This window comes from Tiliqua scincoides, chromosome 1 (genome assembly GCF_035046505.1).
Source record: "Tiliqua scincoides isolate rTilSci1 chromosome 1, rTilSci1.hap2, whole genome shotgun sequence".
Lineage (NCBI taxonomy): Eukaryota > Metazoa > Chordata > Lepidosauria > Squamata > Scincidae > Tiliqua > Tiliqua scincoides.
The window spans coordinates 241,123,711-241,138,692 of record NC_089821.1 but is presented as its reverse complement, the minus strand read 5'-3'; the positions used below and the strand labels follow the sequence as shown (position 1 = coordinate 241,138,692).

The window sequence follows — 14,982 nt, the reverse complement described above, 5'->3', positions numbered from 1 at the left end:
TTGGAAACAATAACAAATTTCATATGCTAGAATGAACAAAGTACCTTTTCTTATTATACTTTGTATTGACAACAATGATCATTTATCTCTCTCTCTCAGAACATGGGCATGGAAGAAAATACCATATATACTCATGCATGAGTATATGTATGTTTCTAAACTGAAAGTTGTAAAAACTATGCATTAGAATTGATCCTGAAAATATGGGTCAACTTATAAACGGGTCAATATGGTGAATAGAGCTTCTAGTGGCAGCTGCTTGATGAGGTTGGGGTGGAACTAAGAAGCAGGATGCAGGGAGTGGGGGGAAAAGGAGCATTTTACTTATGACAGAGTGGATAGGGAGATGCTCTTTACACTCTCACATAATACCAGAACCAGGGGACATCCACTAAAATTGAGTGTTGGGCGGGTTAGGACAGACAAAAGAAAATATTTCTTTACTCAGCGTGTGGTCGGTCTGTGGAACTCCTTGCCACAGGATGTGGTGCTGGCGTCTAGCCTAGATGCCTTTAAAAAGGGATTGGACAAGTTTCTGGAGGAAAAATCCATTATGGGGTACAAGCCATGATGTGTATGCGCAACCTCCTGATTTTAGAAATGGGTTATGTCAGAATGCGAGATGCAAGGGAGGGCACCAGTATGAGGTCTCTTGTTATCTGGTGTGCTCCCTGGGGCATTTGGTGGGCTGCTGTGAGATACAGGAAGCTGGACTAGATGGGCCTATGGCCTGATCCAGTGGGGCTGTTCTTATGTGGAACTGTTCTGAGGCAGCAACAGAAAGAGAAGTGAGGTAAGAAGAGACGGCGCTTATAGATACTACAGCCTGTATGAGGGTATTGCTATAGAAGTGGAGCACTGTACAACTCCCATAAGCACCTTCATCTCCCTTCCTGTTTGGAAAGGAAGGTCCAATTGTTTCTTTTTGGCTTTTTGCTGCTACCTCAGAACAATTCATGGTAAGTTGTTTTCAAAGAATTTCACACATCCCTAAAATTTACGCCTCCCCCCAAGCGTCACAGAAAATTCCGTGATTTTGGCTCAAAAAGTGCCCTCAACTTATCTGTGAGATCACCTTACACTTGAGCATCTATAGTAGTAAAACCACAGTGGGTATCTTCTGCTATTCTCTGAAACAAATCAGGCACTTTTTCTTTTCTTTTTTTAAACCGGACAAGCTGAGAAACAAGTTTTTTTTAATAAGAGCTGAACATAGATTACATGACATTTAATGCTACACAGGATACCCACTTAGAGCAGTGTTTTTCAAATTGAATCCTGAGGTTCCTCAAAATTTAATCAAGGATTCTTCAAACAGAAGATAAGGTGGATGAGTTTTCCTGAAAGGCTGCCTCCTTATCACCACTGATCAAGAATCTCCTACAATATATATTAATTCCTGCGCAAACAAGCCAGCATGAAAAAGGTGTTCAGTAGGTTAAAACAAAATGAAAGATTGATAAATGTCTTCGTACAACTAAGCAGAGAACTTTAGTACATGCAAAAAAACCAACAGTTGTACATATCTACAGCCAGCAAGAGAAGTGGAAACCATTCTAATTGTTAGCATTAGAGGATGTGCTAAGAAATCTTTATCTTGCAATACAAATAAGGTGCTTTCCACTGGCGTACTAGGGGGCCAAGGGGGTAAATGTTCTGGGGCACCACACCTGCAGGGGTGCCACTGCCTTCCTCGCCACCATCTGGAGGCTTTCTGGGGGCCAAGGAGGCTGCATGCAGCTTACCCGGCCCTCAGAAGGCCTTTTAATAGCCTTAAAACATCACTTCTGGTTTTACAAAAAAACCCAGGAAGCGAAGTTTTAAAGTCCCTATACGCAACTGGGGAGGCATTCTGCAGACCTGGCCCCAGGCGGCACAGGGGCCAAGATCACAATTGGTGCTTTAAAACCCCACAATGACAACATTTTTGCTGGAAACACAACTTGCATATCTGATATTGTATTTCAAGACTTAAGCTGCAACATCATGAATAAGTGCATACCAAAATAATCAAGAATATGCCGAAGTGCAAGAGCAATTTAAGTAGCAAACGCTCACATGCATGCAGATTGACTAATATGATTTTTTCTCATGCCATCATCAACACATCAGTAGCAGCATTTTCCATAGGCAACAACAGGCATGATGAACCACTGCGGATGCACAAGCTGCTGCATAAAGAACCCGCCTCTAGATCCAGCTTCAAGTGCTTTTGAAGTGGACCAAACACAAACAGCAGGTTCTGGCATATTAGCAGCATATGCACACTTTCACCTTCCCTCATATGCTGCTCATGATTCCCTAAGAAAGAAAACTTCTAATGCATTTCTACTTCTCAAGTGCTGAATAATAAATGGCAATAACCACTAGTAGAAACCACTTCTCTGTTTGCATGCAAAAAATACAATTCTTCAGGAGAAGGTAGAAAAACCTGTTGTAAAACCAGAACAGTTGGTTCTTCTCTCTCTCATTACCTATGCGACAAGTTTCTAAAGAAGGCAGAGGGCCACTTTTTCACAGACAGTAACTTCCGCAGACCTGCTTGAAAGGTTGGATCAAGAAGTTTCAATGGAAAAGAGGAAAGCAATAGGTACAGCACAGCAGTATGCTTAACTATGCTTGCACAGGGAGTGGTTATGGGTTCGTACAAGGATACGGCCAGAAAGCCCCTTCAGTGAAGCAGTATTCAATTAAACAGATTTAGTCCAGTTTGGTTTAAGCTTTGCGGTACTAGTTCTAATGTTAAAAAATAGAAGGGCAATCACAGCACCAAGTTGCATTAGGAGACAAGATAACCCCTTTACAATAGGGGTATATACGATTACAGAACTTGTACAATATGTCCTTACTGTTTTGACCTTGAATGCCAACATAAGTACTCATAATCAAGGCAATATTGTGCTTCAGTTTAAACGTCACAAATTTCTTTCAAATATCTTCAAATCTTTAGATTTCATATTTTCTACTGTGAAGGAACATATTTTCTACTGTACACGAACTTACAAGTACAGAATCCCTTTTCATTTTAGATTATTCTAGGGAGTGTTGCTCAGGACTGTTAGGCCTCTCCATTGTTCTGCATGGCACACAAAAAGACTAGAGATAATGACTGAAAGTTTTTCTTCCCTTGTAGGGAAGGATGCCTGCCATGATTCATCTACTCAGAGGAAACCAATATGTTTCTGAGGAACTCCACAATTCCTTAGAACAGTGGTTCCCAAAGTGTGTGTCACGACTCACTTTTTGGTGGGTCACAAAACTGACAAGCTAATAGCCAACATCGAAAATATTGTGAGCCCTATGCAAAGCAAATCTGAGCCATATATGTGTTTTTACTTGTGAACAGGCAAATGTGTCTTGGGCCACTTCAAAGGGCTGGCTGAGGGGAACACAACGCCACCAGAATGGTCCCAATCCAATGAACTTGGAACTCAAACTATTGAGAATGAGGTCCCACCCTTCAAGTTGACAAGGAAAATGTTTTGAGCCCTATGGAAAGTGAAACTGAGCTACTAATGCGTATTTGGCACATTCCTCTACTTGTGCATAAAGGCCAAGAAAAGGGAATCCAAGACCACCAGAAGGGTCCCAATCCAATTAACAATCCAATAAACACTCAAGAAGGCCACCACCACCACAGTAAAAAGGATAAAACCGAAAGGCTTGAGCGGCTGGTATATTTTTTTTTAAAGTCTTGTAAAGTCCCAATAGAGCAGTGGTTCTCAAAGTGGGGCATCATGATGCCCCAGTCAGAGCGCCCTGGCCTCTGCACTCTTAAGGAGCAGGGAGGCAGTGACGCAATCACCAGAACTGCATCGTTGTCAAGGGACACAAGGACTTGCTTCCATTTATGAGAGGATGGAGCTGGCTCCCAGGTGCAGGGAGCTCCACGCCAGTCTCCGCACAGTGCAGTCAGTGGAAGTGGGTCATGATCGTTATTTTGATAGTTTGTGTGCTTCAGGGGGCCCTGTGGAGGCTGGCATGGAGCTCCCTGCACCGTGCCATTCAGTTCAGTGTATTGAACTGAACTGATTTACTATGTGAGCATTCTGGGCTTTGGTGAACTATGCCTTAATATATAATGCAATGACCTTTGTATAAAATACTAAAGGTTTGGAGAAATTCTTATCTGTCTTTTCCATTGTTGAAGGTTAGTGACCAAAGCAGAACTTTAGGCATATATGAACACACATATACACACGCGCACACAAAGTGCAAACAATTCAAAAGGTCAACAGATGTAAACACTGTAGTAGCACACTGGCAGCCAAGGTGTATTCTGTACAAGCAGTGAGCAGATATTTTGGCATGATCTTGTCAACTGCAAAGACAAGAATGTAGGCAGTGTGCTAACACACACATTTTGTTCCAGGATGCAATATTGACAGCTTGAATTCAAATCTCCTAAGCCAGGGGTGCTCACACTTTTTTGGCTCGAGAGCTACTTTGAAACCCAGCAAGGCCCGGAGATCTACCAGAGTTTTTTTTACAATGTTCGCGCCATCATAACATAACATTTATGTGTACAATGTATGTTGGTGTACCTTGAGCCCCACTGAGTATAACAGGACTTACTCCTGAGTAGACATGCCTAGGATTAGGCTGTAAGGCTGCAATCCTAGCCACACTTACCTGGGAGTAAGCCCCATTGAGTACAATGGGCCTTATTCCCAGCGTTTCCTCCCAGAGGCACCTGAAGGGGGGAGGTCGGCACTCCGCGATCTACTCATTTTGTCTCGCGATCTACCGGTAGATCACGATCCACCTATTGAGCACCCCTGTCCTAAGCCATGATACAGGGAAAATTAGAGACGCATCTAACCCAATTCTTGTACACACATGCCCAGAGAGCAACAAGCAAGTTTATTTACTAGGAAAATATGAGAAACAGAATATAGGTAGGGCCCTGTATCTGCAGTTTCAATTATCCATGGATGCAGGGGCAGCCCCCACATGCCCATTAACACGATTGCAAGGTTTACCTTAGTGAAAATGGTCTTGCTTTACCAGGTCACAATAATCCTGAAGAGTTTTTTGAACTCTTCAAAAACCTGATCAAAGTTAAAAGGAAGAGGAATTAATCAACTTCCTGTTAGCCTGGATCAGGTTTTGAAGAGTTCAGGCTGTTGGGAGGCAGCTTGTTTGTAAGCCTTGCAATCACATTACTGGAAGCACAGACGGGGGAGAGAGGAGTGTTGTGGAGACGGGATTCCCCAAATCAATGGTTTTGGTATCTGCGGGGGAGGGGGTCCGTAGAACAAATCCCCATCTACAGGGGCACACCTGTACAACACAGCTCAATGCAGCAGACGCAGAGAAAGAGACACCCAGTGAATAAAAAAAATCAAAACCCTCAGTGGATTCCAAATCAGTGGAAAAACAGATTTAAAGACCCACTTCCAGGTTTCTTGCTCATCCATTGCCACCCCAGAATGCATTTGTATAGACGATATACCACATTCAGCCACTAGATGGGGTGAATAATGGAATCTAAAGGAATGAAATTATAATTTTTTAACAATGCGAAGGTAGGAAAGGTGGATGCTTTTTTTCTTGTTACAAGGCATTTAAAAGTGAACCCTGGTATCAGTGGTGAGTCAAATCAGTGGATGCCACAGTCCCAACTGTATAATATTGCACACAATAATATGCACAAATACGGCTGTCACTAGTAACTGAACCAAAGATTAATGATTGCCAGGATCCTGCTCCTCACCTTATCATTGACCTCAGTGTATGTGTAAATACAGGTAGATACAGATGCAACCTCAATATCCACAAATCCAGCATCGCAATGCATTCTAGGGCAATGCTGGGAGCTGCAAGGAACTTCATGTAACCTGAAAGTGCATCTTTTAAGCTATTTTTAGCCCTAAGGGGCTTGGAAACTGTGTGGTCTGCCCATGTAAAAATAAGAAATGTGATTCTGGCATGCTTTTTCATTTTAATGGTGACCCCAGTATCTGCAGGTTTCTGTATCTGTGAGGGGTTCCAGAATGGAACTGCAGATACCAAAGTTGGACTATTCTTTTAACAGACTTATTGGCAGCTTGGAATGTCATTGGTCAGTAGAGGTGGAATATAATTTTGTTAAATATCCAAATTCGCTTTCCAACTCTGACTTTAAGCCGAAAAAGAAGTTGGCTATCCGGACCCTCTCCCCATCTGCTGTCTGGGTTCTCCAAGCAATTCAACAACACAGCAGCCAAACCAAATGCCAAACCATCTCTAACCTAAGCTCACATAACCAAGGTGGGGAAGGGGAGGTTGGAATGTTCACACATGACTGACTAGGATCAAGGCTCTGGTTGCAAATATCCTCTTGGAGCAAGACAACTGGGAATTCCATTACAAGCTAGCCACTTCAGATCCTGGCAAACACCAAATGCAACAGCTGAACAAACCTTCCAAAGGCCATAGAGGCACCAAAAAAAAATCCCATTATAGAGCTGCCCTACAATTACAGCTTTTCCTTAGTTAATATTTTCTCATATGATAATGCAGTTTTTCTGTGATTCACATAGTAATATCCACATTAACAGAGTATTTTGAATGCTACATTAGAAGAGCAAACTATAGGTTTCAAACTGCATATGAGGTATTGTTGAAAGTAATCACAGCAAATGTTTAACAGCTTCCTATAAACTAAAAAAGTCACAATATAAACCTCATTCATAACCATGTTTAGGGAAGAAAAACTTTCAAAATGGAAATGTTTTCCAGAGAGTTTTCAATTTCCATTGTTTTATGAAACTAATTACCATTGGCATATATCACATGTACAACTGACTTGACCGAATTAAAGTATACACGCTAGCCCCACCGAAAGACAACATAATAAATTATTATTATTTAAATTATTAAATTCAGAAGACTCCACCCACCATACCACTTACTGTTTACATTCCAGAGTGAGCCTGAAAAGAGAACAAAGCTGCACCTCCGTAGTTGCTGCATCCCTCATACGTGCTTTTAGTCCTTAAAGAGACAGTATGTGTTTGTTGGCTTTAAGGGAGTTTTAATTAGACAGAAATCGGATCACTGTTCTGCACTGTGGAAAGTGGTTAAGCAGTTCCTTGTTGAATTTCCAATATCATATTTGGTGAATCATGGTTTTAGTGTGGTCATCCAACTTATCTACAAGCAAAGAAATTACTAAACATGGTGATTTCAGACTTCTGCAAAGTGACTTTAAACCAGACATTGGGAAACCAGTTTCACTTCATCAAGCCCATCCATCACATTAAGAACTGACTGAATAGTGAAGTACGGTAGTTACTAAATATGGTATCTAAGATCCTTGCTGAATGACTATGAGAGTTTGGAAAGCTGATATCACTGGATCAAATTCCTCAACTTTGCTGAATAAATTAAACTATAAAGTTCTAAATGGATTTTGAATAAGTGCGCAATTAATTGTTACTGTTTTGAATGTTAATATCTTCCTTAGTGGACTGGACAAACAGTTATGAAAAATGCTTTTTATAGAACAGGGAGCACTGGGAATTAATTTATGGAACCAAAGGGGTTAGGGCCTGAAAAAGTTTGGGAACCAATGATCTACAGATTCAGGGAACACAGGCACAATACACAGCTTTAACAGAACAACGTCCAGTTCCAAGATGCTGGGTACCCACTGAAGATGTAAAACTACACACTCTTGTTCCTGCAAGACTTATACCTGCAGCAGACGCAATATATGTGCTATTAATGTAATTTACAGATCAATGGGATTAAAGATAAACACAGATAAAACTATGACCATAGCAGTTAAAAATCAAACAAAAAACTACCTAACATCAGCAGAAAAATTACAATTGGTAGACAAGTAATTATAGAAGTAGATAGTTAAATCTACTTAGGAGGCATACATCATGCAGCCTGGAAATAATTAGAGGAACTGGCCTAGCAACAGTGCTCTAAAGAAACATCACCAACAGAAATTAGACAGTTTCACCATCCGCTGTCTATTTAAAATAATGAAAGAAGTGGTGGAAACAATGGAGAAATAAAGACGTATGAACCCAAGCAGATGAGAAACCACTTTCGGTGCAGGTTTTAAAATCTAGCTTGCACTGATTTGGTCATACACTGCGCATGAACAACTTCCGTCTAGTCAAGCAAGTATATGATGCCAAAAGTACTGGAAAAAGACCAAGAGAAGACCAAAGAAAAGATAGCTTAACAATATCCTAGAGGACTAGAAATATGTAAAATGTGGTTTGGCAACTGCCACACAACTTATCAAGATAATACAGGATGGCTTATTATCATTAAGGACACTGCTAAGTTGTTTCAATGGGAACTTTTTAAATATCATGGCCACTGACAATATGCAAAGAGAGAGAATGTGATTTGTCTCCAATAGGTCACCAAATGTGGCAAGACATAAAACTTCTACTGCCTGCTTCTTCAACTGGATTCTGGACTGCTTTTCATTTAAAAAGCATACAGCCAGCATCACAGGTTCTGTCTAATGTTCCAAACACAACATTACTGGCAGTTGGAAAGCCATCACTTTGCATTTTTGTAAAGAGAAGAGAATGATCTGTGCACAATAAGTGTACCAGCAATATCTCTACCAGGTAAACACCAGTGCTGCTTATTTACATCACTCTGAAACATGGGTGGTAGCTATAAATAAAATAAACTTAAATCTCTTGTGTGTGGCTAATACAGCCTACCAGGGCCGGCCTTAGGAGCTGAAGGGCCCAAATGGAAACACTTATGTAGGGCCCCCTCTACTATTTTTTTAAGCTCTGGATACAACTCCTGTACCTTTAGTGTATGCAAAATAGGTGCCTGGGGGCAGGGGTGGATCTGGGGGGGGAGTGTGTTTGTTTCCCCAAACTGTCAAACCAGTGAGAAGGGCACCCACTGGGATGGTGAGCAGTCCAAGTTTGGCTGGGAGCCCAGGTCTACCCAGTAGGTAGATCTCAGTTCTAGAGTTTAGGTAGTGCTAATGCCCCCCCCAAGACAAATACTGGATCTTCCCCTGCCTACCAGTGCCCACTGGGGTGGGGCATCTGGGGGTGCCCAGTGGGAGGTCAGACAGAGGGAGCATGCACCCATGATGCATCCTATGTACACTTTCCTGGGAGTAAGTTCCACTGATTAAAATGAGACTTACATCTGAGTAAACATGTATAGGATTGGGCTGCCAGCCCACAGTACTCCCTGTCTCACAGCAGCCCACTCTGGAGAGCTCCTAGGCTGAGGCGAGCAGGGGAAGAAAGTCTGCTGGCAGGGAGGCCTCCGCTCCTTCTTTGCACACCATCCGCCTCTGTGAGGGGATTGAGAGCCCAATCCTATGCATGTCTACTAGGAAGTAAGTCCCATTGTAGTCAATCAAGTCATTTCTCATAACATAACATACTAATACAGTTTTGTGGTGTGTATTAGAGCAGTTTTATAATGCTTTGAAACGAGAAAACAAATGAAGTATAAAAAGTGACCTTGGTATACAGAATATGCTGAGACATACTTGCTCATTCCTTGCTCATACTTCCCTAACATATGTTTCTATTTGATCCACTTCAGTTGCATATAGCTGAAAAATAAGTGAAGACAAATTGTAGTTAAGCAGTTGATCCACAGAAAGCTTAGGCTTACCTTAAAAACATTCCTTTCATGTCTATGTAAGACTTTGCAAAGCATTTTACTGCAAACTAATTACTATGATAAAATCTTTTGAAGTACAATTTCACAGGAGAAAGAAAGTTGCCTCTTCAGCTGGTCAGCCACAGACAAAAATATGACACCTACTTGCCAGTCTAAGTAACTCCTGCAGAGTAGCATGAGTGTTCTCTTCCCCATATCCTCCCTCTTTAGGGCAGCTCCCAAGTTCCTTGGGGTCAGGGGACCCTTGGGAAATGTGGGGTGCAACATCAAAAGCTGCTATAGGATGCTGAACTCCCTGAAAATCTCACTGAAGCAGCTTTTGTGATTTCCCCTTCCCACAGCAGCTCTCCCACCACATCCCACAACATTTCTGAGGTTCCTAAGCCCTCATGCGTGGTATTTGGGATAAGCAGCATGTGCGCCATTTATGTAGGAGCTACTAAAGATACAGCTGTCCAGTCCACACTGTACCATTTCAACTGACCATTTCCACTGACTAGTTCACAAACTCAATTTGACAAATATAATTTTACCTGTGCATCTACTTAGTTGATTTTTAGCAGAAACAGAGCTTGTTTCCTCACATCTCATTTAAATCACTCTCAGTATTGCAAACTGCGAACGCCTATATGCTCCACTCTGAGCACTCATTAAGCCCAGTGTTCATCTTTTATACTCCACTTATAGCCCAAATTTGCACCCATGCCTTTTTATTCTAATTATCATCCTCCTCCTCTCTGGTAACTAGCTCCTAATTTCATACCAACAAAATATATAAAATTAATAATGAATTTGATCCTATAAAGCCCTAGGAATAACTGTTGATATTATAAAACGTACACATTTGTCTGAGAATATGTTCAGCTTACATCAACAAGGATAATACAACTGTATTAAAAATTAAACCTTCTCTATGGCAATTCAATAATTAAAAATGAACAGACAAAAGGCTCATTTCTTAAATGATATACAATACTAAAATGCTATTGAAATAGTTTTGTTAGTTAAGCATGTCTGTTTGCTGTAATGTCTTCTGACAAAAACTGCTAATATTCACAAATTTCTGTTGCCACAGCTGTGCCAATGTTCAAAATAGTCTTTTATATATAAAACACACTATTTCTTGCGTAATGATAATCTTTTACCAGAAGTTAAGCTTCAGTTCTATCCTTTTTCCCCAAAGTCAGTTTTACTACACAAACTAGCTTGCTCTTTATAAAAATGATACTTTAAACAAATGTCAGAAGCAGGTTAGTACATCAGCAAATTGAGGTGAGGGCACCAAAGTGATTCTTCCTTATCATTAAGGTAACACAACCAGTTTCCTGTGTCAGCAGTTCCAATAATTTAATGATACTTCAGCCACTTGAGCTGAAAAAACAGGGAAAAAGTTAGATTATAATAAAATCCTCTAGTTCTTATCTGACAGACAGTGGAAGGTTTAATTCAAGCAGCAGTAAGTTTAATTCACCCACTGATGACAAATCAAGCCTTTATGTGGCCTAATTCTGTCCCATTCAGGTTTCCTATTGCTTACATAGGATAATTCCTAATGCTGCAATAGGTTTAATAGTTCCATTAAACTCAATGGGATTTGCTTCTGAGTAGACATGCATAGGATTGCACTTTAAGGCTCCCATACAACTGTAAGGCATGAATTTTCATCCAGATTTTTGCAGTTAAATCCTAGGGCAGGTCCCCAAATCAACAGAGAACATGTCCTCAGTTTTTCTAATGTTACCTTCCCAGCATCTGTGTATTCAGAAGATCTCTTAAAGAAACACAGAAGGCACGCATGTGCAGAAACCTTCAAATAAGGCCTATTCAAGTTTTATTTACAATTTTGCCGTGCCACAATCTGACAACACACAGGTAGCAATGACAAAAATGTATTAGAAACCTGTCTGAATATGACATAAGAGTTCTGCCCATAAGTTTCTAGTTCACAGAGCAACATTAACTTATTCTACATTCACCTCTCTAGTGTCAATTGCTTGTTTTTGCTGAGTTGCCATAGAAACCTTAAAGACAAGTTGTGAAGATCACATTGCTCATCAAAAGCTGTCATTACTAAATACCAGTTTCCACAGTTAAAGGGAAGAATAGCAGCTTAACTAGAACAGTTTTATGCATTTTTAATTAATCATGCACTCAAATTCCACAGTTTATCACAGAAATACATGTGTTAAAAGTGTTCAACCCACAGTAACGAAAATTTCAAATATGAGCTCAGATATCAAAATTTGCAGAATATGCAAGTATGCTGCAGCATAAGAACATAAGAAGAGCCCAGCTGGATCAGGCCAAAGGCCCATCTAGTCCAGCTTCCTATATCTCACAGTAGCCTATCAAATGCTTCAGAGAGCACACAAGACATAACCTGCGTCCTGATGCTTTCCCTTGCATCTGGCATTCTGAGGTAGCCTACTTCTAAAATCAGGAGCTTGCACATACCTATCATGACTTGTAACCCATGATGGACTTTTCCTCCAGAAATTGGTCCAATCCCCTCTTAAAGGCATCTAGGCATGATGTCAATACCACTTCCTGTGGCACAATCCTGAACACCCTTGTTTAGTTGAAAGTAAATTTCACAGAAAAGTAAACAAATAAGGGACAAAATCACAAGTTTTGAAAACCATTTTGGCCATCCAAATGGGCAGAGGAAAGTGGTTAGGCCATGCAAAAACAAGGCTCAGTAGGAGACGATTAAAACGTGGCAGCCTCCCATTTTAAAAGCACTTTTCAAAAAACTTTTACCAAGACTCACAATTAAACTCTATCATGCTTGTACAACTGCATTCAATCTTTCAAAAAGAAACTTCATAGTCCATTTCCCGTACAGCAGTGGTTCCCAACCTGTGGTTCGGGGACCATAGGTGGGCTATCAAACCCTGAGAAGTGATCCATGAGGTATCAGGGGGAAAAAAAGATGATCACCTTTGATTACTTCCAGTGTCTCTGCAAGCAAGCACTCCCCAATGGATCACTGAAGTGTCAGCTGTGGCTGTAAGTAGTTCATTCTATGTCCTCTCTAGTTAACCAGCGCTTGCTGACGTGCCAGCTGTGGGAGGGTCCATTCTCTACTCTTTCTAGTACACTGTGGAGGAATGCTCACTCGGCAAAATGCTTCCCCATTGACCTGCAGCTGGCATTTCCATTGTCCCGCCAGGCGCTCTTTGGTGGGCTACCAAATTGAACTGTATTTTTTGTGTGGTGGGGATGGAGGGGGTTGCATGTGGTTCACAACAATTCTAATGTTTGCCTCAGTAGACTGTGGGCTCCTAAAGGTTGGGAACCACTGGTACATGGTGATAAGTCAAGCAACTATGGATCAACATGCATATGCATCTCAACTCTACTCTTTAAAGAACGGCAGCAGAATTAATGACAGACTTGATCCATTCCAGTTTCAGGCACTTAGTACATAAAGAACTTTGGTATTACAGAGAACAGCTAAACAGCACAAAAAAACAAGAACTGAGATTTAAACAATATTTATCTGAATGAGAACAATTTTGTCCTTTGATTGGCCTATTAGATTCAATTAGCTTAAATAAATGCATTAGGCTTAACTTATGATTTTGAAATTAAAGTTCCATTCTCTTCCTCAATGTCTTATTTTACTCATTTTGCTATTAAAATGGTTTATTGTATAATAATGTGCTTGCTCTTCCTTTTAAGAAGATTCAATCCTGTAAGACTGGAGTCCTTGCAAATCACTGGAGCAAGACAGGAAGTAGTCACCATTTAGTTGGCACTCCTTTCTGTGATCTCATCTAAAGTACTCTCATCATTAAGATACAGATCCACAGGAAAATGACTAGTGGGATTTCATACTTGTCCCTTTGGACTATTAACTATGCATATTAGTCAAGTCCTGCCCTTCTAATTAGAGTAGAGCCGCTTCAAGTTTAGAGCTCACCACCCACTATAATGACTTAACAGAACCTTCCTCTTTTAAAAAAAAGGACATGCATACCACATTAATACGAGTAGGGCGCTTTCCTTGCACGAGTTCTCCATAGAGGAGATCCTTTGGGATCCGCCCATCATCCATTCTCACAACATGACCGAGCCAATGCAGGTGTCTCTGTTTCAGCAGTGCATACGTGCTAGGGATTCCGGCACGTTCCAGGACTGTGTTGTTAGGAACTTTGTCCTGCCAGGTGATGCCGAGAATGCGTCGGAGGCAGCGCATGTGGAAAGCGTTCAGTTTCCTCTCCTGTTGTGAGCGGAGAGTCCATGACTCACTGCAGTACAGAAGTGTACTCAGGACGCAAGCTCTGTAGACCTGGATCTTGGTATGTTCCGTCAGCTTCTTGTTGGACCAGACTCTCTTTGTGAGTCTGGAAAACGTGGTAGCTGCTTTACCGATGCGCTTGTTTAGCTCAGTATCGAGAGAAAGAGTGTCGGAGATCGTTGAGCCAAGGTACACAAAGTCATAGACAACCTTCAGTTCATGCGCAGATATTGTAATGCAGGGAGGTGAGTCCACATCCTGAACCTGTGTTTTCTTTAAGCTGATCGTCAGTCCAAAATCTTGGCAGGCCTTGCTAAAACGATCCATGAGCTGCTGGAGATCTTTGGCAGAGTGGGTAGTGATAGCTGCATCGTCGGCAAAGAGGAAGTCAAGCAGACATTTCAGCTGGACTTTGGACTTTGCTCTCAGTCTGGAGAGGTTGAAGAACTTTCCGTCTGATCTGGTCCAGAGATAGATGCCTTCTGTTGCAGTTCCAAAGGCCTGCTTCAGCATGACAGCGAAGAAAATCCCAAACAAGGTTGGTGCTAGAACACAGCCCTGCTTCACGCCACTTCGGCTGTCAAAGGGGTCTGATGTGGAGCCATTGAAGACAACAGTGCCCTTCATGTCCTTGTGGAAGGATCTGATGATGCTGAGGAGCCTGGGTGGACATCTGATCTTGGGGAGAATCTTGAAGAGAGGAAAGCGCCCTACAGGTAGACCACAGCTGCGATACAAGGACATCTGTAAGAGGGATCTGAAGGCCTTAGGAATGGACCTCAACAAGTGGGAAACCCTGGCCTCTGAGCGGCCTGCTTGGAGGCAGGCTGTGCAGCATGGCCTTTCCCAGTTTGAAGAGACACTTGGCCAACAGTCTGAGGCAAAGAGGCAAAGAAGGAAGGCCCATAGCCAGGGAGACAGACCAGGGACAGACTACACTTGCTCCCGGTGTGGAAGGGATTGTCACTCCCGGATTGGCCTTTTTAGTCACACTAGACGCTGTGCCAAAACCACCTTTCAGAGCGCGATACCATAGTCTTTCGAGACTGAAGGTTGCCAATACCTATACCACATTAATATATCAGCAAAGATACCTTATTTGATAAAACTACTGTTAT

The 14,982-nt window shown here is 41.6% G+C and overlaps 1 protein-coding gene across 2 annotated transcripts in view; it reads right to left on the bottom strand.

The window, feature by feature from the left end:
• The window catches only part of ZFAND3 (zinc finger AN1-type containing 3), a 184,721-nt gene that overhangs the window by 150,659 nt on the left and 19,080 nt on the right, over positions 1-14,982 (bottom strand). The window lies entirely within an intron of this gene.